Raw genomic sequence first — 23,037 nt, forward strand, 5'->3', positions numbered from 1 at the left:
AAACCCACCAGGACCTTCTCCAAGGAAGTCACTCCAATGGCATGAGTAGAGGCCCAGCCTGGTCCTCCTGCCTTCTCATTTACCTGTTTGCACCACTCACGAGCCGTAATCGGAGCTGGCCGGCACACAGCCAACTCTCCAGACACCAAATCACTCTCCTCTAGCAGGAAAAGATAAGATATGCGGGACCGAAACCTGTGCTTAACGCAGCGGGGTAAGGGCCAGGCGGTCTCCAACCTGTCGCCTGCTCCAGGACTGGCCGGGAGGGAAAGGTTAACTCCATCAAAGCAGCCAGCAAAGTAAGCTGGTTAATAGAAAACCTGTTTTTAATTGCTTGCTGCATTATAGATACACCTTCAACCACCTGAGACCACCAGGAACCCATTCAAAGCCTTGCTTCCTAGCTTACACATAAGCCTTTCATGTTTTATTATAACCCTGCCGATTTTTGCTTTCAGTTATGTGCGGGAGAAGATGGCTCAACACACAAGGGGACTTTTTTCTTTTTTTAACGTTATTTCCACATACAGCGCTTCCAACCCCCCCAGCAGAACCCCTCTGGATTCCTACAGTCCAATGCGCCGTGCGCAATCCGTTGCGCGCGACCCGCTGTCGGCATCCCCGGGAGCAGGTTTTTCTTCCTTCCTTGCTCTGCGGCGAAACGGCACTCTTTGCACGTTTCCACTGCTATTTTTAAGGATGGCCCTCAAAGAGGCCCAGGGATCCCAATAAATAGGACCGTCCAGCCGGGCTGCTCCGTAAATAGGTTAGGATCGTGCCGGCAGTGCAAGGAGGTCCTTGGACACGTCGCGCGGTGACGGCAAGGTGACAGCAGCACCGCGTTGCCTTGATTTTTCAGGTGGACGCGGCGGGAGGGTGCCGGAGCGAGCGGCGTCATGGCAAACCCCCAGCCGCATGCCGAGCTTAATCCTGCCTCCGCCGAGCCCCAGCCACCTTGTCTCGCTGCCTCTTTTTTTTTTTTTCCTTTTCTCCCTGTTATTTAAATGATTTTGAGCGAGAAAGTAGGCCATGAAAAAAGGGGGTAGCATTGTTTTAATAATTAGCAATTACCATCGCTGCAATATTAATTGCATATTTCCATAGCAAACACCCCCCTGGAGGGGACAAGTGAGCGGTGGTTAGAGACTGCCGAAGCCTAAAACTGGAATTTCCTAGGAACGGGGAGGGAAAAAAAAAAAGAGAGAGAGAGAATGAACTTCTTACATTCAAGTAAATTACTACAGGGATTCCTTAGAAACCTTTAATTAGCCCTGCTCTGCTGTAGCATTGATTGGTCTGAAACTCATCAATTATTCAATGGCAGTGGCTCTTTCTCGCTTTCTCTCTCTCTCTTTTTTTTTTTATCTCCTTCTTTTCATCCTTTAGGTGGAAGAGCCTGTTCATAATCTGCTGGGGCGTTTCTGCTTCCATGAGCTAAGAAACCTGCCTTGGTTTCCTACTTGCAGCCCAAATCCCCGAGTTTGGCCCCAAAAGTTGGAAGTCCTGCAGCCAAGGTACCATCAGTGAGTCTTCTCACGCTGTCACCAGCCTACTCGGGGGGAAACTGCAAAAGCTGGCTGGGAAATGAGTGAAATCAACCCCAGATTGGTTCCTGCCTCCAAAAACATGATACGTGAAATTTTTAATGGGTTTGAATGAAATGAGGCCGTGTGGTTTTTGCTGAGACCATGAAGCTCAAAGTCTCGAACTCATCGGTGGCCCTAAAAAGTGCTGGGGGAGCAACGGGTGCTCAGCGATAGGGTCTAACGTGCACGCTGCCCTCATGGTCCAAAAAGACCTGGTTTTACAGCAACATCGGAAACCTGAAGCCATTCTGCATTACAAAGTGCCCCAAAACCGCTTTGTGGATTGTTATTCACCTGATTCACTCAAAACCATGAAAAAAAGGAAAAAAAAAAAGAAGCTGGCTTGCTGTCCACAAACAGAGCAATGTGTCTGTGAATGATTTTTTTGTAAACGTTTTCCAACAAAATCTTCCCCTATCAAAATCAAAATTCAAAAAGAGACCTAAATCCCTCGCTTCTTGGATCCAGGGGAAAAAAAGGGAATTGAATTGACCTTTCCCACCCGCTGGCCTCTACATCGCTGCCCCAGTGGCTGGCACGGCTGTAGAGACCTCTTTAAAACCGAGCATTTTTTGGCTGCTCCAAAAATTTGGGGGAGAAACCGCTTGTCCAACCCAAAGGGAAAGCTCTTGAAATTTTTCACTCAAAGCTGAAGCCCTAGGAACATGTATTTTTCCATTACAAGAATGTCTGATTTGACCCTAATTGTTTTTTCTTAATTTTGTTTTTTCAAAGACGGTGGTGGGGGCAAGGGTTGGACATTTCTAAATTAGTTGTGGGCAATCTCAAAATGCTATTTGGAAACAAAACACGCATATCCCATTCAGATTAACTTATGATGCTTTGCCTCTAAATCTGGGGGCTTTTTTTCCCCCTCCCAGACAAAATACCTCTTTAGTTTGATGCAAGTTTGGGTCCCCAAAAGTACTCCTTTCGACGTGGGAGCTGTTTGCTCCCATCTCCAGCTTCCATTCACCTTTGATAGCCTCCGTAGTTTTCCTTAAGTAAAGCTTGTTTTAAAATATACTATTGGAAAGGAAGAGAAAGGGAGGAATGAATAATTCATCTCAAAAACAAATATACAGAGAGAGTTTTATACATACATGTAGATATATATATATGCATATATATTTTTTATATATATATATATGTATATACACACATTTATGACATTATCCATGGCTCAACCTCAGTTCGCGGGAACTTTCCATGCCTTGCAGAAACCCAGATGTGCCCCAAGTCCCCAAAAAGGAAGGCCATGGGATAAGAGCCATCCACCTGGCCCATGGTCCATCTGTCTGTCCAACGGCCCCGTCTAACCTGTCCTGCAGACATTTCACCTATTCTCCACTTTAAAAATCCATCCCAAATGCTCCAAACGGAGTCCCACGAGGTCCCTGTCCTACCTGCATGCTTGCAGGGAAATCACTGCTTCCTACAAGCAACCCCCCCTCAACCCAACCCTGAACCTACAAAAAATGACCCATCTATACAGCTACAAATTTCATTTTTCTCACTGCCTTCCTCCATTCGAGCAGTTACAGCGGTGTCGCTCGCTATGCGCGCGCACATATTAGCCTGGGTATTTCCTATCCTACTTATCCCCGGGAATTTATTCTAAAGCTCGCTTTCGGAAACCCCTAAGTACGGCATCGCTCGGCGGATTTGACGCTCCCGTCGGCATCGCGTGCGGTCGTTACTCTGCCAGCCCCGAGCGCGCGCGGAAAAAATGCCTTCGATGCAGATCAAACCAGAGCCTCACCAAATGCAAACACTCAGAAACACCTGGATATTTGGTTTGCCTACCCGTGCCGCACAAGCATTTTGAGCCTATTTTACCCTAAAATACGTAGCAACGGCTCTCCAAGCTGGTAGCTCTTGGGCAGGGCTCACGCTGGACACCCAGGTGTGACGGCATGACGTCTTAATCACAGAAAATAGGTTTTAATCCCATTATTGGGAAGCTGGCCCCAGCACACACCCACTCTGCAGAAGGAATATTGCAATAAAAAGGCCGCAGAGATATTTTTACTACAAGCTTTTTTGAAAGTAAGTGGCTTTTCTCCCGCGTTGAGGACAGGAGGAGGAAGGGGGTTGCTCTTTCACGGGACCCTGTGTCCTGCCTCCCCCCATCTGCCTTCTGCAAACATACGAAGAAAAACTGAAAATCATGCTTTTCTTCAATTTTGCAATTTTTTCTTTTTTAATTCCAAGTAATAGGTGGGAACTGTTGCTGTTTCCTAGAGGGAGCAGAGGGTTGTTTTCTAGCTAATTTCTGACACTGCTTGAGAACCGACCAAAGAGAAATCAATCTAAAAATTAACCAAAAACATATTTTCCCCTCGAGCAAAAAAAAACCAAAACAAACAAACAAAAAAAACCCCTGAAGTATCTTAAGAATGAGTTGTACTTCCAGGAAACAACATTTAATTTGAATTCTGCAGGACAGTTTTAAACACATCTGCTTCAAACGGAGTTTCATTTTTCATTGTTTTCATTTGAATTTCCCAGTTTAGAAAATTAGAAAAAAAAATAATATCAGAATTTTACATTTTCTCTACCATTTCCTGCACAGTTGGCTTACAAGTTGAATATATTCCTTAGATACGCATGCTTTCAGAGCACACTTTTTTGTTCTTCCTCCACGAAACACATTTCACGGTCCGGGGAAAGGAAACGCAAGGGATCCTTACCCCGCACCCGAGCCAGGGGCTCAGATACTTTCCCACCACTGCTTATTTTTTTACTCCTCCATTCAGATCATCCCCACCACTTTCCATAGACATAAATAAAATTAAAAAAAAAAAAATTCCCAGGAAAAGTTTACGCTCTGGCTGGACTGAGGAAGAATTACACGGATTACGGGGTGCGGGAAACTTGCTGGATGCAGGAGGGCAGGGACTGAAAATCCACCTGCCTCACATATTTTTTTTTCTCCTAGGCTGGTGGGTTTAAGGCTGAATCTCAACAGTATCGAAGAAAGGCTTTTTCTGCCTTTTTTCCCCCCCTTTTTTCCCTGCATTCCCCTCTCATAGCACCCGCAGGAGCCCTGTCGCCAAAACGAGCGTCCACAGCTCTTCCTTTCAGAGCCCGCTGGTTACTTCGCCCCCTCCCAAATTTCAAGGAGAACATACAGCTCATAAAATTTTAATGCCATGTGTAACAAAGCAAAATGAATATTTAATTGGCGCTTTTATGTGAGGCCGGCTAACGAAACCGGTTACACGCAGGAAAAAAATAAAATAAAATAAAAATGAAACCCCTCCGACGCTCAGCAAAAGCTGGTACTGAAGCAGTTAAGCTATTGGCAACAAGCGGCTCCTAATAAACACTCAGCTAATTCTGTAGGAAAAGCACTAATTAGAAAAGCAATAATAATCGGTGTAATTGCTCTAAATTACCCTCCTCACAGAGAAGTGTGTTCGGATGCCGAAGCGCAGCTGCTCCTGCTGCAGCCCGGCGCTGGCAGCCGCCGCCGCTCTGCTTTTCTCTGCTGCCCTCTCCAGGTCTGCCAAGGGGGGAAAGCTGCCAAATCCCCGAGATAGGGAGGGGAAAATCCACCACCCCCGGCACCCTTGGGTGCACCGAGCCAGCCGGGCTCAGCTCTGCAGCATCACCCAGCCCGAAATGCAGTATCGGGGTGGGGAGCTGCGGCGGGGGCGAAGAGAGGCGGCTTGGCGAGTCCCTCCCAAAATCCGTCCACTTATCGCCTGGCCCATTCCCGTGCTCTGGAAAAGCCCCCCGGATCCGAACGGACTCCGCTCATATTGCCTGCCAAATCCCGACACCCGGCGCTCAGGCAGAGCCGGCCCTGTCTTCGGAGGGGCTTTTAATCATATTTGAAAACTCATGGGTAGGAAGATGCCCCAGTTGAGTATGGGAGAAGACCGCTGGCGCTTCCAGCATGCAGCCACCCTCCATCACCACGTGTCCCCATCGGAGCACGCATGTACAAGGCTAAGCAGCGCTGGAAAATGAAATGTCCATCCTGACTGAGGGTACCAAACTATGGAAAGGACTGAAGGACTCTTTAGCCACTACTTTTTTCACAATTTAGATTATATTTTAGGTATCGGGACCTCCTGGGTGCCACCCCCATCGCGCGTATCACATTCAAATGATTAGTCTAACGATTCTCCCTTGCACAGTGTTTTCGTTTGTCGGCATCTTTGTTTGCACTAACTTGAGTAATAATTAACAGACCAACAAACTTTCATTGATCGTGCGTCCGTAACAGCCAGTGTGGCTTACACGGCAGTGGATAACCGGCGTTTTCAGAAGAGCAAATTACCTCCTTCTGCAGCAAAAGGAGCTCAGACAAGTTCACGCTGACCGGCGAAGGCTGACGTGAATATTGGTTTTCCCAACTAAGCTACAAGCAATGACACATGACTATGAACTGTTAAAGTAGAAATATTCACCTCTCCGGGCAGTCTGTGACCTCCAGCTGGGACCTTTTGCCTTTGCCATGCTGGGGGCTGCAGAAAAACGGGAAACGCGGTGCCCAAGCCATGGTGGCACAGGTCTTGGGTACAGTTGGCCAAGAGCAACCCAACACTTCGTTCTTTCTTCCCAGCTCCGTGCTGACCGGCATCTGCAAAAACGCTCCTGAACGCTTACTCCAGGCTGGTTGGTCCACCAAGCCCTGGGCAGGCTGGTTTGGATGGTCGTCGGGAGCGTCAATCTACAGATACCAGACATATAAGGACAAGCTCAAAATGTTTTGTTAGACTGGCCCCCAACAACGTGACATCTTAATTCGCTTTACTTATAGCAGCTCCCACGACAGTAATGGAGATGGTCTTTTTTGATTTAATTTCACTGATCTTGATGGAATCAATACAGAGGAAATTATTCCTGGAATAAAGTAAAAAGGTTACAGGCTGTCCCAGAATTTTCCCATAAAATAGGAAGGAAACAGAAAGCTAAAGCAGCACCGTGGAGGGTCTAAGCCCTCCTGGGCCTGGTTTTACCCCGTTGCTTTGGTGATGTTACTCACGCTGCCCTGCAGCCTCTGACAGAGGACAACTGAGCTCTGCGTTTCCCGCTGTAATTATGCTTAAGTCCTTGTTGCTTCCATGCATGCTTCGGTGCTATTTATATTGGTTTAATGATCCATTAAACAAATACTGTACTTTGGGAAGTGCTACTTCACTTATGAGCAATTACAGCTTCTCCAGCACTCAGCAGAGCTAACCATGAGCACCAGGACTGTGGTACACAGCTGGCTGAGGACATGGGGCTGGGGGCTTTGGGGGTGCGGGGAGGAGCTTTTAGCAATCGCAATTTACCCTGTGGAAATGCTTTCTATTTTTGTATATTTAAAAACATTGAGGACATTCAGAAGGGGTTTTTTTTTCCAGTTTATTTTTTTTTTTTAAACTAGAAGAACTACTTTTTGTAGGAACCCAAATTAATAGCAAAAGCCTGAACCGGATTGCACTTGAGCAAGGCTTCCTGGCTTGTAGGACTTGCTCAGCTGCCTTCAGCCCCGGGGCGGGAAGGAGCCCCCAGATGCTCCCCAGCAAACCAGGGTGGCAATGGGACCGTGGAGATGGGAGCCACCAAAGAGCAATGGGTCTACCCAAGCAGGCTCTTCCCAGGCGAGAGGCACCAAGAAAAAAATCCCAATGTCAGAGAAACTACGGGAATTTGGCCGTCCTCTTTCAAAGATGACTGCTAGCTCAACGATGGGATGCAACAGGCACGGCAGCATCTTGCAAGCCCCTCACTTCATTCCACAATTAGATGATTTTTAACAAGATTTAAGAGTCTCCAGTTGGGTAGTTGAGGTTATTTAACCTTTCAGCTTGCTACACGTGTTAGGCGAGTCTCAGCCCAAGGGAAGGAGGTGGAAAGGAAAGAGAAGATAGAAAGGCTGGATGGAGAGGACGCAGGGAGCAGGGGACCCTGGAGGAAGCCCAGGGCCTTCCCCTGACCCCAGTGGTCCTCAGGCAGTGGAGACCACACGAGTGCGGGGAGAAGTTCAGATTTACGGGACCAGGGAACGGTTTTGGGTTCCATGTAATTAGCCCTGCCAGATCCGCATGAGGTGCACGCTGACTCCTTCATTTGCCCATTCACCTTTTACTCCTTTCCCAAGTGGCCTCTGGTGTCTTAAGACCTGCCTTATTGTGCTTGGTCTGGCGGAGTGGAAAATATAATTTTCAACTAATTAGTTTCTAAGTTGCTGGATATCCTCAAATTACCGGGCATCACCTTTCCCAGAGGGGGAGAACAACATAGCTCACCTGTATCCAACATTTGACACTGCTGGAGTCAAGAGAAAAGGAACAAAGGATCCCCAATCGGTTATTGTCTTGGCTCAAAGGTCGAGAGTCGTTTATGACAAAGCTCTAATTAATAGTTTATTACCCGTAACTGACCACAGCCTCTTTTGTTGGCATTTAATATTATTAGCTAAAGGTTTGCTTTGAATGCAGAATGAGGTTACCTTGGAAATCGGCTTGTTCTGCTTTCCTTGGTCTTCAAACAACGCTGCCCTCCAGCCCGTTGCTTCTGCATTCCCTTGACGTGGGCCTATTTGTGCCACCCGCTTTTCACCTGAAACCAAATCATCGGCATGCTCTCGCTCTGGTTACTTGGTCACTGAAAGGTCACAAGAATATAAATAATATTCTCCAATTGTCCTGGTGAACGGCCTGGTAACCACGCAAAGCCCAGCCGGCTCTTTAAAGCCAAGAACAGCAGTGACGGACGTCAGAATTTAAGTTTTCAAGTTCATGTAACATCTGGGTTATTTTGCCAGCATGTAATCAATTCAGGAGATTCTGGACTTTTTCTCCCTGTTGTTTATGTACATGTCCAGCCTGGACCAAAGGGAGACTCCTGTCCTAACAAAGCACAAATCTCCCTCCCCAGCACTGCAGAAGTCCAGACCAGGCTCCAGGTCGTGGTCTCCAGCCAGCTTTTTCTGAGAACTGAATCCAGTTTGGGGGATTTTTAATTCAATCCAAATTTAAACTTGGATTTTGGAAATAGCCTGTGAATCGGGCATTAACTTTCTTCTCCAGCTGGCTTCTTCGTTCAGCAAGCATTTCACTTCCCGCTGGTGAAATTCAGCTTCGATGAATAGCCCGAATTACAGAAAGGTAGGCTAATATTTCAGCAACAGATTGCAATACGGCTAAGCCGAGGCTTTCCACTAACTTCAACCCTTTTTGGTACAAATCAGTGCCTGGTTACAAGCCAGCTGCCCCTCGTGTCCCTGCTGAAGCCCGACTCTCGCCTCATCTGACCCGTCTGCCCAGAGATGCCTTTCGGATACGAGAGAAGCCTGGTTTCCCTGCTCCTGTGTATTGGCCAGGTCACGTCTCAACCAGTAAGAGAGGACCAGGCATACGCCAGCGTGAGCACGCACGTAATGCCACTTCAGCGCGAGATTGCCTTCGGCCTCAGGCTCCATCAGAGGTTTCCTCAAACACCTGCTAGCAACCGGGACAGGCAACACATTCTTGAAGATATCTCTCCAAACCTGTCTACCTAGATAGAAATCTGCCTAGAAATGAAATCCAGACTCTTCTCATCTAAACCCGGCTCCTTCAGCTAAAAGGAAAGGGCTGCCCACAGCTCGGCAGCTGGCAAGGCGCAGCGCTCCTCTCTACTAGAGATTTCTTTTAATGCTTGTTTTTACACGGCAGAAACAAACGCGATTTCTCCCGATTGCCTCTGGATAATTAGGGCAGAGCTAATTTTCCTGTCTGGGGGGAAGTCTGGGAAATGCCGCCTTTTTTTCCTGGAGAAAGCCTTCTTTGGCAGCGGCTCTCCCCAGGCCTTCTCGGGGAGCGCGGCGGCAGCCCGGGCGCACAGCAGCCCGCTGGTGGCAGCATTCGTCCTCCAAGGACCGAGCGGCCGGGCCGAGGTCTCCCTCCCAGCACCGCCACCAGCCCTGGACCGTTGCTGAAGGCTGGTTCTACGAAGCATGACGGTTTCCAGCGTCTGTTGTTTTGGCCCATGAGAGAAAACGAGCATCCTCGAGCCCAGCCAGCAGGTGCCTGGTTGACAGCTTCTCCAGATCTACGTGGAGCAACGGGAAAGAAAAGTTACTCCAAGCGAAGCCAGCTTGAAAGGTCCTTCTGCACTCCCTGCCGCCCTCCTTCTCCATATAACTCCATCTCCTCGCTTCTTGCCACAATATCCATTTGCTTGGTGCCCGATATGCCATCAGGTCCCAGCGGCAGTGAGGATGATCGCAGATGTGCAGCAGACTTTTCCGTTCACAAGCAATTAAAAAAAAAAGTAGCTGCAGGTGTAAGAGCAAAAGGTAATTGATAAGTTTAGAAGTTAAATTGAGAGTCGAGCACTCTCTTACCGCCCTTGCCCACAGCAGGCTGCTTGCCGAGGGGGAACAGGGTTGGCGCAGAGCAAAGCCGGCGCGTGGGCACGGTGCAGGAGTGGAGCAGAGAGATGCAGGACACGGCTGCAGCCGTGACACCCGCACAGCACGGAGGATCCCAAGCTCTCGCTTTGGAGCTCAGGTGTGAATAGGAACGTGCCCAGACTGCAACAAGCCGCGGAGGACCCACGACCTCCCCTGGCTTGACATTGCCCCTCTGGAGCAAAGCAGATGTGCTCACCACTCTGTGCCTCAGTTTCCCCACGTGGACGCACTTTGTGTTCTGCAGAAAAACTCGACGGTGGCTTTGCCTTTCCAAGCTCAGAGCACAAAACCTTACTGTTAATAGAGGTCTTTACTGAAGCTTCTGGGGTTTTTTTTGTTTCTTTTTTCCCCTTCTTCAAAGACGGGTAACTCAGGGGCTTTTGATGCAGGAGCTGTCATCTCAGCCAGCAGCATGAGCGTGATAGCCGGGTACCGGGGCATCGCAGAGCCCCAGCTCCCACCAGCACGTGGGAACACCAAACCCTCATCCTCAAAGAAACCTCCTCCCGGCCAGGGATACACCATCAGGAAGGACGCAGGCAGCAAATGCTCTGGCACCGGGATGCTCCCTATTTCGGGAATCGCCGAGTGTGCCAGGCGGGCTGGGCAGCTGGGCGGCCACAGCCTCGTCCTCTCCATTCCCCGTCCTCTGCTGCCATCAGGTGGATGTTTGATTTTATTCCGGTGAAAGCTGCAAAATTCCAGGGTGTTTTCTCCTTTTCTGCTGGTTTTAGCCATTTCATGCATGGGAACCAGATTCCCCAGGCTTCAGTCCCTTTGGTTGCACAGGCAAATTTTCCGTGGGAGCCTGGAGAGAGGGTTAAGATACCTCAGGCGTAGGGGATGGGAGGGATGCTGGATCTCCAATCCATACGGCAAAGACAATGTCCAGCCTGAAAGCTGTCTTGGACAAGGATTGTTCCTATCTAATACCACAATTTTTCATCAGTGTGCCTTCCCAGACAATTCCTGAGAATTGCTGAAAACAACATTTGCAAAGGGGTTTAGGCATGGTTTGGCACTTACCGTGAAAAGCAGGAGCTCATTTAAGAGGTGGAAATCACTCTTTGCCATGCAGCAGCACCAAAAGCCCTGAGTATTATCTCCTACCCCATTTGCACAGCAAAACTTTGGGGACTCAGTGGAGGAGTCAGTCCAGCTGATCCTCACCGTTCTGGTACCCCAAACACCACCAAGATGCTCGGTGCTGACGCAACAAGCAACAAAGTGTCTTTTCTCTATAAAAGGAGCCCAAGTGTTACTTCAGAAAGTAATTACAGACAACAATAGTAAGCTGTTAGCTAACCTCACAGGGCTTCACAAAACTAGCTCTAGATACAGCACTTTCTCACCACTGCTGAGCATCCACCCCCAGTGCTGTGTTTTTACCATCGCTGAGCTGTCAGGCCCTTTTCTTCCTGCCTTGCATGAAAGGGGGACTAGGAAGGGGAAGCCACCCAGCACAGGAGACTGCCCCAAGACACAGCACCGCTTCTCGATGCACCAGCTCTGCCGTCACCTTTGGGTTTTCCCATGTGAGCACCACCTCGGTCCTGCCTTGCCAGCGTGCTGGCGTGACGGCTGCACGGGCTCTGGACTAACTGCAGGTCATGCCAAACTTCTGCAAACAAAACGCCATGGAAAGGGAAAAAACCACAGGTAATTAGGCATGATTTGCACCAAGGATATTCCAAGGAAGCATCACCGCTCCATACTTCGGCATCTGCTGCCGGCCCTTTTGGAGAGAGGATGATGAGAGAAAACCAGCCCTTGGCCTGGTGCCCCACAACCGTTCTTGATGTGGTAGCAGCTCCGTCCGAGGAGGTAACATCCAACGCAACAGAGGGCAGCACCCAAGATCTGCTTTCAAGAGGGAGGAGCTCAGGCCTGCCAAAATCTATATCGGTGAAGTGATTTAGCAGGGCAGCTAAGGCGTGACAGAGCCCAACACGGCACGTGGTGAAGGAACAGGAGAGAGAAAGCAAAGGGCAATCACGCAAGCCGGCTCTGAACTTTGGAGTACGCAACGTGTTGGTGGCCCGAAAGACCTCCCGGGGCTCCTACTGTTCCTCTGCCCCTACTGTAAATAGGATGCTCAGGCATTGACAAAAGACTATCAGCAGAAAGCAAGGTTAAAAAAGCAATAATTCAGCCGGTTAACTGCCATCATTGTTCCTTCCTATCTCTGCGTTCTTGATAAACAAATTCATAACGAGATTTTACTGCTCCGTTCCCCGGAGCGGTCTATCAGCCCGCCGCTCAACGTGCACTGCCGGTTGAAGCCGAGCTCCCACAATACAATATCCCTTAATACGAGCTCCTTTGCATTTGCTATGATGTAATTATGCTAATTACCCAGCCTGCTTTGATATCCTCATATTTTCCGGGAGGTTTACGATCAAACCTGTTCCTTTAATTTACTTCCAGTGCCATCGGAGCCGGCATGTTTTTATGTGCTGCGCCACATGTACGTTCCTCTGCGGGCTGTTACGGCTTGCCAAGGCCATAGGGGAGCTTAGACATAACTTTGTCCCGGCTGACAAGAATTTTAAAAATCACCGCTCCTAACTAGCATTTAGCCATGTTTGATGGCTTCTCCCATCCATAACATTGCGCCGCTAATGCCTGCACATTTCAAGGTTTCATCTTTTTGCAGCGCAGTAAATTTCCTGGGAAACCTTCACATATTTACCCTTCCACTTGCAACAAAAGCACTGCATGTTAAATTAACATTTAACTGGGGGAGGGGGGGGGGGGGAGAAAAAGAAAACCCTAGAAGTTTTGGAGGCCAGGTCCTCGCAGTCAGTATAAAACTGAGGCAGCACCCGTGACGAAGAAGCTGGCCCTTCAATGTCTGGAATGAATTGCTTTAAGTAATACATATGAAAAATATCATTTGGCATAAAAATCTCATTACCTTGCCAACAGCCTGAAATACAGTGTGGCTCAAGCCATACCAGAGTGGATGATAGAAAATCCTTCTCTTGCGATGAGTATTAGCTTACTTAGGAATATTTCCTTTCATGTTTATAAAGTTGCAGCGCAAACGCATCACGGAATATGGACTTCATTAGCTTTTTCATTTCAAGTTCTGCCGTATGCTTTCTTTAAAAAAAGAATTAAAAAATCTGAATTTTCATGGCTTGGGGCTACCACAAATTTTTCTTCACTTTAAATGTGATTTAAATACCAACAACAGTTGGCCAGATTCATACTAAATAACCAAACATGACCCAGATCCCTTTCTTATAGACTGTTCCTGTGTGTGCCTTGCTTCCATAAATTCCCTGTGTGTGGGGAGAAATAGTGGTGGCCCTTAGTACTTTGTATCTTGAAAGCATTTTCACAAACTACTTCCTGTTTTTTTTCCCCAGTTACTGCTTGGTGGAATTGCCTCATATCATTACCCGAGCAGATGAAGTGCTGTGCTTTGTGATATTTTATAGATCTACATGCATTGTCACAGCATCTTCCGCATCGCACGGGATTTGTCTCCCAAACCCTGCGTCACCCGTGCGAAAGCCACTCTTCTAGTTTCATCTAAATTCAGAAATACAACTCCAGAGGACTTCCCAAGAAGGAAAGCAGGGGGGAAATGGCTAACCATCACGCATGGTCTCTCTATACACTTATTTCTCACCCATGCTGAGCTTATCTTCAAGTGGCACCTGCACCTAATCCAAACCATCTCCCTATGCCATTAATTTGAACAGCAGGGGTTGGTCCTTCATGCAGACAGCAACCGTGAAAGTGCTCAACCCAACGCTGCACCTGCGCTCAAGGCGTTGGAGCCGGTACGCTGCTTGGAGAAAGTATGGAAGAGGACCCAGGCTGCTGCGAGAGAAGGGGGCACCACTGCTCCTTTGCCTCCAATGTGAGGACCTTGATGGCAGCAAGTGGAGGCACGTCAGCAACATCACAGCAACTCTCAGTACAATCTGCTGATCTTCACTTGGCATTGCAGATTCCTATCTTTTAGCAACAGTGGCCAATGGCCTAGCAGAAAGTCCTTCGAAGGGGAGAACTTTCCCAACACGAAGGCTCTCTTCTTCACACCCTTCGAGATGTGGGGCTTAGGAAGGAGAACCAGATTAATCTCTTGGCTGAATCATACACCGTCTATAGAGAAAAATGTGGATGAGCCTGAAGGAATACTCTTCAAAACTGAGCTGTGTCAGCCATAAGGGATCATATCTCCTCTCTCCTCCCACCATAGGCTAAGAAAGCAGATGAAGGAAACAGATGCCCAGTCCACAAGCAGGCAGAGGGACAAAATGGATCTTAGAGTCAAGGGAGAATCCCAAACCCCTGGCTCCATGGAATATCCCCAGGTAGTCAGAATTTGTAACACAAAAGGGGGAAGATTCAGTTAGCTGCTCCTAGGAGACCTCTCTCCACTACTTCTGACCTCTCACAACAGTGGCAGAGGTGTTTGCAAGCAAAGAGCATCCCAGCCGTGAGGAGCAGCATTTTAGAGTTGCAATGAGTCAAGTGGGCCAATCTCTGTCTCAGCAGGCCAGGGGACACCCAGAGGGATTTCAGAGACCTCCACAATTTTTACCAGACTGATATGAAAACTGCCTCCACCCTGCTCCAGTGAGCAGAATCATGAAGAGCTGATTTAAAACTCCACAGAGAAATAGTGAAGCTCAGGAGAGCACTTCCAAGCGCGCTCAGCCATGCAATCTGAAAACATCTGAGAAAGTGCCTGGGCACTAACCTACTCAAAAGCAGAAGCATCAACTTTTCCTGGTCACATGGGAAATAAGCAGGCCGGGTTTATTTACATTGGGCTAATATGTCCTTGAAATAATTTCAAAATAGATCTCCTACCTGGGGGAAAGAGCAAAACTCCACTCAATTCATCTCCTAGAGCACTCAAGGGCAATCAGGAGGGGAGCTGCTGAAACAAGCAAATCCTGTTGTCTTTGCACCAGACCCACAGGGTAATCGGGAGTGCCTGACAGAGGAAAAAGTAATCTTTCTGATATAGCAAACAGTGGTTGACAGACCAGAAAGCTTTGCATGAATGCCTTTTAAAATAATCCAGAGCTTTAGGGCATGAGTGTGAAATTTCTGTTTCTACTGAGACTATACCAAGACTAGTGAAGTTGCCTATATGAGCTGCTCCAGCCAGATGTGCTCGCTAACGCTAATCCGGGGAGAGACAGGCATTCCCTCCCAACCAGCGAATGAGTCTTACACAGCATGAAGGGTGACCAGTTTGCTGTGGGAAAGCCTGGCAGCAGAGTAGCGAGAGCGCAGCTCCATCTGGGAACACCTGAAGCAAAGCTTATACATGACACCTCATGCGAAGAACAAAGGCCACGTGCCCAAGAGGGATAGACACCATTTGACCATGGTGGTTGGCTGGGACATCAACTGCAGAAGCAAGTTTGGCATAGCGGATACCCTGCTCATACGAAGTCAAGGTTGTCTTGCCAGGGAGTCACAAGATGCTTTAACATACCCCACGCTCACAGTGATACGTGATGCAGCCTTTGCACATTAAACCTAGATGAACATACAAAAGCCAAGCCGTGTTCAGAGACTGAGTAATCTCATTTCTCAGAAAGGTCCTTATCACTTAAATTAAAAGCAACCCAATATATTAATATAAACAGCAGCTCTCTGGATCTGAGAATCTGCAGGAAGATCAAAACAGAAAGATCTTGAATGGGATATGATCCCCTCTGAGAAAGAAGCTGAGGTATCAGCAAGACTGTCGTCTGTTAATGAAGATAGGCATCCTGAGCATCAGCCATTAGGAAGCAGTCCCCCTTCCGAAGGGCCAGAATAACGCTCATTATTAATGACACTCCAACTTGGCCTCACTCAGCTCTCTGGATTCCCACCTTCACTGGGACCAATAGCCATTGCAAGAGGACAGGAACTGCGTTCAGTGAAAGCCTTTGTATCTGCCTTTAGTAGATTCTTGTGGGAAAGGAGAATGGGGTAACAAGGCAGTCCCAGTTCAGCACCCAAATAGCTGACGTGAGTCAGCGCCAAGCTGGTAGGAGACGTGTCAACCAGGTCTTGGAGTCTGTAGTGGCTTCCAGGACAAGAGCTTTACTGGTGCCCTCTATCCTTTGCAAAATTGTATCTGAGGCTTCTTCCTTGTCACAGATCCCCAAGAATCTCCTCATGAAGGAAGTTCATCAGTCCAGTGTCACACAGAGGACCTCAACTGAAACCTGCCTCGCTCTAGATGAACCAAAGGATGGGAGATTGCACCTACCCAAGACCACAAGTTTTGCTTCCCTAAGCTGTATAATAATGAGGGTGGAGAACTAAGAGATGAAAGAGCACAGACAATTTTTTAGAAGAGACAGGCCTGTTATTAGGAGGTAGGGAAAAGGGTTTGAGTGCCCTGAAATCATACAACAGCTTTAAGACAGAGAATTGCTTGTGTCCAAACAGAAGTTATTGTGCTGTATATAACAACAGTTAGGGGGATTTTAGAATGAATGCCCACGCTACGGGGAAGGAATCAAACTACTTTCATACTATGTGGGAAAGGAAAATTTGGAGCAACAAATATTCTGCGGAAGACTTGTCAAAAAAATTAAATTTTGAAAGAGCCAGAGTCTCAGAGTGACATCAGCCTAGGGAGGTTGCCTGGCTGGAAAGATGACCAAGGGACCAACTCACCTGCTTTGTTTTTATTCAGCAGTGCTACGTAATCAACACATTTCCATGCAACGGCTCAACTCTGTCAGAAGTGCCTGGCTTTCTTTTGTTCTTATTTTGAAGCTGACAAAATTCTGTGGCCTCTTTCGTACAGATCAGACTAACTCTATCATCTGGCACTATTCAACAACAGCTTTTTTGATATTTTAAGTCCCTCAACATGTTGTGATTAACAAAGGTCCTTTTTTTTCCTCCTTTGAAGAAAAACAAAGCAAGCAAAAAAACCAAAAAAACCCCGTGTCTTTGAAGAAGACTCTTCCTGATTTCAGCTGGTCCCCAATGGCCAACCCCATCCGGAGTTACAGCCTGGTCCCAGTACCACCATCACTGCCTTCTTACCTAAGGGCAAGAGAGCCATCCTTCTGAGTCCCACTGGATTGAAACCAAACCCACTCCACAGGAGAAAGGAAGGGTACCAGACTGCAATACATTTATCTGTTGTCCTATATAAGTCACTTCAAACTTTCCATGACTCAGAGCTATGGGCTGTCCAGTGGTGGTACCCCGTCAAAAAACTGTTGTGGCTCAGTGAAATAAGCCTGAGGCTGGAAGGCAGGAAGGTGTGGATTTTAATCCTGCCTCTGCTGCTGCATCATCAGGTAGCAGGGACCAAGAAAAAACCCATGAGCTTAAATTAATTAAGAGTATGTAGTGTTGACACGCACAAGATGTGCCTGAGGACTCCAGCAAAATAAGGGCATAAAATACCATCCACTGACTGCACTTACCACTTTCCATCTCTACACACATCATACCCTGACTCTGTCTGCCTTGGCCCTCCTCCACACAGACTTTTAGCAGATCATTTTCCCCCTACTCCTCCACAGTGGTGTAGGTTTGGTGCCTGTGTCGAGAACCTGATGCCTCTGTTGCATAAAACAGCCCCCAAAAGTACCTTTTAAGGGAGCAGAGTGAACCTGAGAAGAGAGCCTTCCCACATTATTTAAAAAAAACTTCTGAAATTATGGTAAAGTTATCTCTATCGCACTGATGTAAGTAGTTCATCCCACTTAATTTTCACTTTTAATTAGTTCTTTTCTGCAGGAAACAGCCACTAAGGGATTTGGCTTATGATAGGGTTCATACTGCTTTGACCGCAGGGATAGCAACGACACAACACACAAAAGATCCCAGACTGCTCAGTGAAAGGCTAGGTTTGTCATCAACACCAGCTACACTATGTGACATTTAAGAGTAGCAGAGGAGGAGGAACAGCTCGCATTTACCTAGAAAGGCAGAGCTTCGATGTCATTAGGTTTGGTATTAGCTTGATCCCTGCTGCCAAAAAGTCTCATAGCTGCACATCCATGGCTGCGTAGCATCCAAAAGATGAATTTGTTTGAATTGGGACAGCCACGTAAACATGCCATGACTTGGAAAGAAGTCCACCAACTCCTCCCTGCTCCCCTGTTGCTATAATTCAGCCACACGTCTTCTCAAATAGATGTCTTTTCAATAATTGAGCCTAATATTAAAGACATACAAATGCATTTCAGTACCTAGCTAACTCATTAAGCTGGCTTTTGACAGGATCCTAGCAAGTTTAGCCTACGAGGCAGACTGGAGCTGTTGAAGCCAGCCACAATCAAAGTCGTCAGTTAATCCATTGCCATCTGTCTTTATTTTGTTGGCCGCACGGTTGGACGTAACAGTCGCAATGTTAGCAATTAGCGTGGCCAGGGCTACCTGCTGCAGCACTCATTAACAGCTTTGCAGGGCTGCACGCACGCAAGTCTGCTGACAGTGCCAGACACCAAGGGGGATGGAGGGGGGAAGCATCTTTGCCCACCCAAGGTCAGAGATTCACGTTAACAAAATCCTGCTCGTTCTACCAACGTCACAATAAATCCTTCTTCCTGCGAGTCTAAATGCCAGGATACTTTTGTTATGCTGTTTGTTACTTACAGGAATCTACATGAAACAACGACATATGCCGATGCAGTAAATCAAAAATACAATAGACATTTGTTGATCAATCATCCTACACTTAACACTTGAACTTAAGCCTCTTCAAGTTTAACTAAGTTTAAACACGTTAAACCAGGCTTTGGACCAGCAAGCAGGCAAGTTTCAACCCGGTACTCTTACTCAAAATGCAGTTTAGCAATTTAGATTGTTAGACACTATCTCCTTCTCCCCACCCCCTTTTTAACAAGTAGGCAACTTTGAAGATGTCCCCCCCCCCCCATATGACTTCCTATTCTTGGCACAGGAACACTTTGGAAAAAAATCTCATCTAATATTCTACTCAGGGACCTCTAGATCCCTGCAGTGTTTTCTACACCTTTAACAAGCATGACTGCTATTTGTCATGAAATGATCCAATAATTTTGGATTTAAACAATTTTTAGAATGAAATCAGGATGCAAAAGAAGTCTTGCAGAGATTCAGTAAGTCAGACCCTTCTGTCAAGTCCCTACAAAATAAAATACTGTCTTTACAGGACTAGGTGTCCTGTTTGCTGAGGAGCACTTGAACATTCCTAAGACATGTTTGAGCATTCTCATTAAAGAAAAAGCAAAATTCTCTTCTCCAGAATCAAAATTCATATGGATACATAAGCAAACCTCTTCCCACAGAGTCCTTTTAGGACTGCTTCTCCCCGTGGACACGTAACAGCCCCTTCCATGCCGTGCCAGGCTGCAGCACAAGTTGTGTCAGCTCTTCAGTCTTCAGCTCGTGTTGCTTCTAAAGGGACTACGCTGAGCCTTAGCTTTGGCATTAAGAGAGATGCAAAACCAGACTTGTGCTCCCATTAGCCCCTAATCCATTAACCCTGCTCCTGCGCTCCAACTCCTCTTTCAGTACTGTAAGAAAAGGAAAGTTAGGTTTGTGATGTTTAATTAGCAAATACATGTTAAAAGCACTCAGATACTGTTTTTTTTTTTTAAACGACGAGTATCACTGCTGAAGCTGAGCATCACACACCCTCCCATTTTTTCAGCTCCACCACTTGCCCTGTTCTATCGAAACTTCAGTGTTTCTCAATCTTGGCTCTTTGCCCATTTTAACTTCTTACGCAGCACACACCTCAAAGTCTGAGCACATTATGAAGATATTTTCCCTCACATCGGTACTAACATCAGCCTTGCTAATAGCTGTGGGTTTTCTTCCCATTGGACTATCAGACTCCTGAAGCTGTAAAAGAAAAAATAGCACACTTATCTAGAAAGGAACTATTGTTCTTAAGTTAGCATTATCTTTCCAAGGCGAACTAAAGAAGAGGAGGGTGGGTTTACGTTGGTGTATAAATGTACAGCTCAGTGCTGCACATTTGTCTCTTCCGCAGCCCAGACCCTGTTAGGTATGTTCAGTCTGGAGTGTGGATGCCCTCCAGAGCCCTTCCCAATCCAAAGGCCCTCAACAACATGACCTCAAACTCCTCTTCTCCTCAGATTGTTCAGCTGCACATCCCAACAGCTCTTTTCCACCAGTCTTCACATCTCAGACTATTTTCTCTCTTCCTTACCAACTCACTGCCACATATTTTCATTTCTTCAAGGCTCCTCTTCCCCCAGCCTGCCTTAGCATGCTACAGTCCTCCCAGACCCAAGACTGCTTAGCTCCTCAGATGCACAGCAGCCCTCATCCAAAGTAACATCATTTGTTCCCTGCTACAAATCCCATCATTTCTGGATTTTCCTCAATGTCAATGCTAGTTGCTGTTCAACAGGTCACTTGCAAAAATATAGCAACTAATTCTAAGGTCCTTTCTCCACTGTTAAGACAACAGTCGAGCCAGTGGACTCTGTTGAGCTCTTACCAATCTACTCTGGCAGAAGGAACAAACCCGAGCATCACCTGCCCTTGCTGACCCTGGACTCAAGCACATGGCGAGGCACAGGTCAGACAAACAGCACAACTAACGCAGCTGCACACAACTCAGCTCAGGTCCAAAAGAAATAGTGCCTCTTTCATTAGGAGCCGTACCTGAGCTAACAGCTCCTCTGATGATAGTCCTTCTCCATGTGGTCTTACTCACATTTCCACTGTCTTGGGAATCTCCGCACTGCCTGCTGTTTCATGGCAAGATACATTTTGCTCTTCTCAGGGCTTCAGGGGGATAGTCTTGTTTCTCTCCCGAGAAGCTTGCCTCTCCTGCCTGAGGCATCTTTTACCATAGGCTCCAGCGGTGATTCCACAGAAAGCAGTACACCAACAGCCAGCCATGAAAGCCCTGTGGAATCTGTGTTGAATTCCCCTTCCCCAAATCTCCATAGCCTAAGTACATCTTTTTCTCAAGTTCACTCTGCGAAGTCCAAAGATCAACTCTTTAAAGGCACACAACACAAACAGAAGAGAGAGGACTTCTGAAGTGTTTCTGAATTAACTATGCATCAGTTTTTTTTCAAAGCAACTCATGAATCTCAAGCTAAGCTTATCTGTATTCTATTCCTTGTCAAACTGCCTCATATCTCTGAAAAATTTGGAGTATATGACAAATAACTGAGGAGTCTGGAATTCCCTGCTCCAGAATAGGGCCTCTAAAACCAGAACCGTCTCTGCTCCAGCTTCCTTGTAAAATGCTGCCTGCTTTAGATCCTCCAGCCACCCTGTCTAGTTATTCCCTGGATCCAAGGTGACCAACTGCCTAGACAACAACTCTCAAAAAGATAAATAAGAACTGATGGAGAGAATCCACCCCTTTATCCAAAGAGAAACTGCAACTGCTGAAAGCTAAATTTAATAATCTTCTACTCTTCAAAGGTGCACATTGCTCATAAGTTCAATTAGTTCCTAAGGCATACATAAGTTTTAAGATACCTTACTAAAGCTTGAGACAAGCCCATAGCTAGATACTGTTCACACAGAAACACCAACAGAATCACTGAAGCTTTATTTCACCTTTCAGCGTTGCAAATTATAAGGAAAAAAAATAGTCGTGCAGGAGCCTATGTCCACTACCACTTTGGAACCTATTTCGAAAGGACCAGAACAAGCAACTGGACCTTATGACAATCCCTTCTGACTAGATCTTCTACATGGGGGAAGAAGATCAAGAGCATCCAGGTCTCATATCTTTGCATATCCATTATTTGTCATCCATTTTTCTCCTGCCAACTGACTAGATTTAATCCTGACTACAGTTAATGAAACAACAGCTAATGTAACATCAAAGGCTGTTCTCAGCTTTGAAGCCTCCATTCTAGTTTTTGTAGCTGTGACAACGTATTACTAGAAACTTACTCCGCAAACTGTGCTTTCCCAAGGGAAAAAACACTATCAGCCTTTCCTACAGGAATTCATACAGAAGAGAGATATGTAGAAGAGGACCAACACAGCTACAGGTTATTTTTAAATGAACTACTTTAGTATTAACAGTTTGTGATGGTTAGTTAGTACCCAAGCTTAAGAGGTCAGGAAAATACACATTTCATTAGTATTTTCATACTGGTAATAAACCTTCAGGCAAGCAACAGATTAATTCCTTCCTCCTAGAAGTACTTTCTAATGCAGCTGGCATGTTGAGATATGTGTATTTCTTCTAACAAAGACAGTACTTCATCAACTCTTCAGAATAGTGATGAAGCTTGAGAGTCCCCAAAATCAGGTTATAGTCAAACTTGTTTTGGTAAAAGGAACACGGCTTCATTCTTCAAGTATAACACTGTGTGGGCAGAGTATAGTGAAATCCTGTATTTCACAATATTTTAACTCAAAACCCAGTTGCATTAAAATTTCAGTTTGCAATGCTAAAAAAAGCTGTAACCACAATGAAGTATGACAAGTTTGAAGGTTAAACAAAACACTTTCAACTCACTGTGCCAACAATTCAGAGCTGCTACGGAGGCAGATGATTATCAAACCCCCAAACTTCACACCCTCCCACTTTAACATGAAAAGTCAAGTTGGACACATGAGAGAAAAAAAAAGCTTAGTGAAATACGTTAGGTGTGATTTCCACTTTTTACTGTGCAAACTACTCTAAAGCTATACTCCTGAACATCTAAGCAGCCTGCTTTGATGGCACCCAGACTTTTATTTTTTATTTTTTAAATAAAGCAGGCATTCATACTTGCTTTAAGCATTTAGATTAGGCACCTTAGCCAACAGCCTAGGCTCCCTGCTGGAAAGCAATTCAGGGCATCAACTACACTCAGAGCTCACTTCTCCCTGTTGATTACAGGCAGTCTAAAGTTAAACTATTTACACTATTTGCCTGCAGTCAGTCTCAAAGAGGTTAAGCACTGATTAAGCACAATGCCCTGAATAAGAACAAGACGACACTACAAATTTCACTATATTCTAGATTTGTATAACAGCATCTAGAAGCCAAATGAGGTTGAAGCACTTTGTGCAAGACACTACAATACCAGCAATGAAATCCTGTTGCAGAGAGCTCACCACCTAAATAGGCAA

This window comes from Dromaius novaehollandiae, chromosome W (genome assembly GCF_036370855.1).
Source record: "Dromaius novaehollandiae isolate bDroNov1 chromosome W, bDroNov1.hap1, whole genome shotgun sequence".
NCBI lineage: Eukaryota > Metazoa > Chordata > Aves > Casuariiformes > Dromaiidae > Dromaius > Dromaius novaehollandiae.